The sequence below is a fragment of the Bos taurus genome, chromosome 10 (assembly GCF_002263795.3).
Source record: "Bos taurus isolate L1 Dominette 01449 registration number 42190680 breed Hereford chromosome 10, ARS-UCD2.0, whole genome shotgun sequence".
In the NCBI taxonomy this organism is placed as follows: Eukaryota; Metazoa; Chordata; class Mammalia; order Artiodactyla; family Bovidae; genus Bos; species Bos taurus.
Genome location: NC_037337.1, coordinates 22152504 through 22158699, shown reverse-complemented (window position 1 = coordinate 22158699; position 6196 = coordinate 22152504). Strand labels below are relative to the sequence as shown.

The 6196-nt window shown below is 39.5% G+C and overlaps 1 pseudogene; it reads left to right on the top strand.

The window, feature by feature from the left end:
• Nucleotides 1-476: 476 nt before the first annotated feature.
• LOC101907557 (NADH dehydrogenase [ubiquinone] 1 alpha subcomplex subunit 2-like) lies at nt 477-967 on the top strand (annotated as a pseudogene).
• Nucleotides 968-6196: the final 5229 nt, after the last annotated feature.

Here is a 6196-nt window from a genome sequence, read left to right as displayed (position 1 = left end):
TGTTCCAAGTGCTTCACACGTTTCCTTGAATCCTCCAAGCAGACCCTATGAGTTAGGTGCTGTTATCATGATACTCAATCCACCAAGAAGACGGAGGCATACAGACTAATAAGGCACTTGCTTCCAAAGTTACATATTGATGGAAGAGTCAGGATTTAAATTCAGGTCAGAATCCAGAACCCACTCCCCTAGATGTTATCATGCGTGGCACTCTGGAAACGACCCTAAAGTCTGAATAGTCTCAGTATAGCTCTGGATATAGTGGGCACCAACTCTTTTTTGTGTGCATGACTTTTTACTGTCAGGGAAATTTGCCTGACCAATGTCTTAAAGTCTGTTTCTCTGACGGTAAATCCCCTACTTTTGTTAAGTGCTAGGTTGGTGTGAACTGACCTTTCCCAGAAGAGTAATAACCTGGGCTCCATGAACTCCAGGGCCCCTCCCTGCCTTGTGCTTAAAGTTCTAATGGAGCGGATGATTGAGTACTAGCCGAGATGGCGGCGGCTGCAGCGATTCTGGGGTCCGAGGCAAATTGGGTCTTCGTGAAATTCGTATCCATTTGTGCCAGCGCTCGCCTGGCAGCCAGGGCGTCAGGGACTTCATTGAGAAACGCTATGTGGAGCTGAAGAAAGCGAATCTCGACCTGCCCATCCTAATACGCGAGTGCTCGGATGTGCAGCCCAAGCTCTGGGCCCGCTACGCATTTGGCCAAGAGAAGAATGTCTCTCTGAACAACTTCAGTGCTGATCAAGTAACTAGAGCCCTGGAGAATGTGCTAAGTAGCAAAGCCTGAAGTCTCCACTGAGGATTAAAAACAACAGCCCCAGAGTCTGGGCTCTGCTGGATTGAGTACAATGTGGAGAAATGTATTTTGTTCTGTATAAAGATTGTGCTGAAAATGCTGTCTAAAGATGATCTGATTCGCGTCCCACCAACTACCCATTATTGTGCAACCATCTGAGGGAAAGCAGTTGAATATAAAACTTATTTTATTCTGTCCCTCCCCCCCCCCAAAAAAAAGTTCTAATGGAATTGCTCTGGGCAAGATGCAAGGCAGAACCTTTACCACAGAGGGAACCTATGGAGCTCACCAGGTCCACTGTATAGGCAGAACCTAATTTATACCTGGACATGTGTGCTAAGTTGCTTTGGTCGTGTCCGACTCTTTGTAACCCTATGGACTGTTGCCCGCCAGGCTCCTCTGTCCATGGTATTTTCCAGGCAAAAATACTGGAGTGGGGTGCCATGCTCTCTTCCAGGGGATCTTCCCAACCCAGGGCTTCAAACCCACATCTCTTACATCTCCTACATTGGCAGTTGAGTTCTTTACCACTAGCGCCACCTGGGAACCCTACTGGACACCATCCTACTAACCCTGTATAGTTCTGTGAGTTGCAGCTGCTCCTGAATCTGTTTGAGAAACTATTCTCTGTCTCCTCCCTCCAGCCAAAGGGATAGCCATCTCGCTTGCACCATGCTACACCTGTAGCTCTTAAAGACAAGCAAGGGGAAGTAGCTGCACCAGTCAGTTCAGTTCAGTCACTCTGTTGTGTCCAACTATTTGTGACTCCATGAATCGCAGCACCCCTGGCCTCCCTGTCTATCACCAACTCCCAGAGTACACTCAAACTCATGTCCATCGAGTCAGTGATGCCATCTAGCCATCTCATCCTCTGTTATCCCCTTCTCCTCTTGCCCTCAATCCCTCCCAGCATCAGGGTCTTTTCCAATGAGTCAACTCTTCACATGAGGTGGCCAAAGTATTGGAGTTTCAGCTTTAGCATCAGTCCCTTCAGTGAACACCCAGGACTGATCTCCTTTAGAATGGACTGCATAGTCTCCTACAAAAAGTCATACCCTCCTGTACTCTCCGACCTAAATACTTCCTGTCACACACGAGCAATTTCCGCTGTCCATGAGGAAAAACAACAGAAGGCAACAACTGTCTGCTTTTAATTCAAACAGCTACTGTGTCCTTCCCCATGACTGACTGACTTTCTTCTTTTATAATTTCCGAAGCATTCCTAGATGTCTCATAATTATATAAACAGATCTAGTTTTTTCCAGCTTTTTACTATGAAAATGTTTAAATACACAGGAAAGCATTAAAAAAGAAATAGTGCAATGAACATCCCAAACCCACCACCTGATGTAATTTTTTAACTATTAGTGACCATCTATGCTTCAATGGATATGTGAAATTCCTAAGGATCAGAAAAAGTTTCAAATATTCACAAGAAACCTAATTAATGACTATACTCAATGGTGAAATATTAAAATAATTCTAACACTGAAATCAGAAAAATATAAGCTTGATATGCACTAATTTGATCTTGGTTAGAAATTATGACTGAAGACAAACATTGTAACCCTTAGTTAACAATGTAACAAATTGCCTTGAAAGAAAGGGAGCCCACTGACACAGAGGCTTTAAGAAAGCAGAGTCATAAACCAACCATTGAATCTTATAGATAGAAAACAGCAAAAATATTTATATATAAGTTACTCAAAAATTTAGTGAAATCTACTTTTTTCTGGATCTTGTGTGTACAGAATTGACCGTTTGTCTGAATCAGTCAACTAAAAAGACCAAGGAGCATTCCCACAGTACTGAAAGATTTTTTTTCCCTCTTTTAATTATTTTTTAGCCACACCACATCACATGCAGGATCCTAATTTCCTGATCAGGGATTGAACTCTTGCTCCCTGAGGTGGAAGCTCAGGGTCTTAATCACTGGACCTCCAGGGAAGTCTCTACTGAAAGATTTTTTTTTTAATACTTCCATGGATCATTGTCTTATAACACTGAAGTTAAAAATATTTGTTATAGGAAACCATATGTGTGTAAAATGTTTGTTTTCAGAAGACTGTGTTCATACATAGTTGTAAACTGTTTTCATGAGAGGCTGATTTGTTCACCACTGTTAATGTTATTACCTTACATATTAAATTATATAGTTAAATCAACACCAAGAGAAACATCATAGTCTAAAATGCTTATATTAATAAACAAGAAAGAACAAAAATTACTGAATTGAGGATGCAAAAGAATATATTAGGAAGAAATGTTAGAAGGAAGAAATTAATATAGAGAAAAGCACAAAATAGTGAATTTTTATAACCAGAAACAGCAAATACAAGAACTGATTTTTGAAAATCAACTAGTAGATTAACTGTTAATCTATTAGCCTAACTTTTTATAAAAGGAGAAAGCACAAACACACCAAATAGGAAAGGAAGAAATAACCAGACACAGCAGAAATATATATGTGTGTGTGTGTATAAAGATATATATATATTTGGTTTTGCTCACATATATCCAAATATATTTGAAAACTTGTATGAAATGGATCAAAACTGACCCTAGAAAAGATGGAAAATCTAAATACACCAAGTAGTACAGAGTAACATAGAATAAAGAAAGCTGTCATTTACCCTCTACACACTCTCTCCCCACCCCAAAATCACCAGCAGAGAATTCATCAGAACTGTTAAAGGTATGCATGGGGTATCCACTGCTCAAAAGCAAATAAGCAAGCCAGGTTGTTGGAAAGGAAAGTTTGCTTTATTTCACATGCCGGCAACTGGTGGGAGAGGGTAGCAGACACTTGTCCAGAGGTCGACTCACCGCCCCCCTGCCCCGCTCCCTCAAGCAGGGGGTGAGGGTATTTAAGGTGGGGTGGGGGGGTGGGCAACACGCAGAAACAGCACAGTCATCTCTAACAGTCATCTTCAAATTGGTCATCAGTGGTCTGACTAGCATCATCTTGGTTGTTTTAGGTACAGTTAGTCTTCAGTTCCGGGGTCCATTTGATCCCCTTTCTTTGTGATCAGTTCTCAGAATTGTGGCAACTTGAGTCCTGGGTGCAGTCTGGTCATCATGTAGTTAACTTTTCCACCTGGTGTTTTAGTATCTATAAGACAGCTCACAGGATATGGCTCAGAATATTTATCTACAGCCCTTGAGAAAGAACTAAAGGTGCTTGATTATGCTTGATGATGACATTATTATTGTTTGGTCTCAGACTGTTTTCCTTTGTTTCCACATTTCTCACTTCTCTGATTAAACTTATTCTTTGATTAAAGTTTTCCACACACAAAAGGCAGGCAGAGAACATGGTAGAAAGGCAAGGACCATATGGTCCTGCTCCATTTCAGAACTAAGCACAGAAAATAAGGAAATCTTTCATAAAGCAAGCACTGCATCAGTAGGAAACAGAAAAAATAATAATACAGAAAAGGAAAACTACCCACTTATGAATATCAGTGCAAAAATCACAAAATATTTGCAATAAGAATCCAGTGAAGCAGTAAAGAAATAAGATACCATAACCAAGTGTAATTTTTCAAGGAATGCAGGATGATTCAATATTAGGAAATCTATTAAAATAACTCACCATATGAATAGGAAAAAGAGAAACATAATTATTTCCATATATGCTGGAAAAAAATTTTTATAAAAATCAATTTACATTCTTAATTTTTTTAGGTTAAAAGTTCTTAATAAAATGGGAAAAGATAAATATCTTCATAATGTTATATATCTGTAATCTCCAAAGTCAGAATTATTTTCAGTTGGGAAAGATAAAAAACTTCCCCACTAAAGTTAGAAAAACAACAGAATGTTCATTATTGCCTACCAATATAAGGTGAAAATATTTAAGAGAAATGAAGAAGGAATTAGCAAAGAGAAGCTGAAAACTGAACAGTTTTTAACTAGGAACTTCCAGAGAATTACCTGAAAAACTATTACTGCCAATAGAGTTAAGATGGCTCAATACAAAAACAATACACAAAAATCAATAGCTTTATTTTTAGTGAGAAATAGGTTACAGATACCAGAAATCATTCAAACTGGTATAAGTAGAAGGTGATTTTTTGTGTGTGGTTCACAAAATCAGTGGAAGGACTGGAGGAACAGGACCTAAGCAGAATTCTGAGGAACCCTTAGTCAGACTACCTCTGCTGTGATTGTGTGTGTGCTAAGTCACTTTAGTCGTGTCCAACCCTCTGCAACCCCATGAACTGTAGCCTGCCATGCTCCTCTGTTCACGGGATTCTACAGGCAAGAATACTGGAGTGGGTTGCCATTTCCTCCTCCAGGGGATCTTTCCCACCCAGGAATGCAACCCATGTCTCATGTCTCACATCATATGCATTGGCCGGCGGATTCTTTACCACTAGCGCCCCCTGGGAAACCCTGTGCTGTGATGGGGTGCACCGCAATTCTGCTGCAGGAAGTTGCTGGATCAGGAAAAATGACACCATCTGCTGGGAACCCCATTATCTCATGCCCTGCCACTCTACCCCACATAACAGAGCTCCAGTTGTATTTTCTGCATGTACAAAAATCTAGATTCCATCCAGAATACTAGTTATTCTGGTCTTGGCAATGTAGTTTTCAGCTATAGAAAGTCAGCTCTAATGAAAAACTGTAAAAATAATCTCCTTGGACCTAAAAGACTTTTAACTTCAGATGCTGTATTATAAAATGCCTTGTTTTGTGCTGATAAGAAACTCATTTTTATAAGCTTTCAAAATTAAACACAGCTGGTTAATCAACCATAGGGAAAGAGTCAGATAAGAATAAATTTAACTGTGTTCTCAAACAAAAGGGACAAATTTCTCTGTTGCTTTCCTGCTCTTCAATACAAAAGTAAATAAGTAAATGTGATTCACTGTTACATTATTTCATTACTCATTTTAAATGAATACCTTAAAGTTTATCAAAAATCATGAACAGGATTTAGTTAAACAGAAGTCCTAAGGCACAGCTACGTGAAGGAAATAATAATAGCCTAATAACGATATTTGTGAATTACTTCCAGTAATCTGACGTCTCAATGAACTCCTGTTTGATATTCAGATGCGGTTCTTCATAACTTATAACAAGCCCAAACGACTTTTAATTACTGAGGCTGGTACCAGAATTCACTGACTCCTTTCTGCAAAAGTAACAATCTAGACAGGATGACGAAATAGTTGATAATAATCTCCTTGTGGAAGTATTCCAGCTACTAAGTAAAGAAAGTATGAAAGAATTAGAATCCAACCATATGAAATACTCTTGCCAAGATAATCAAACATGAATCTAATCAAGCTTCTACACTGAATTAACCAGGCTTCAGAGAACAGAGGGGCAGAGGAATGGGTTGCACAGCACCACGAGGATGTAAACAGTAAGAGGCTGTGGGCG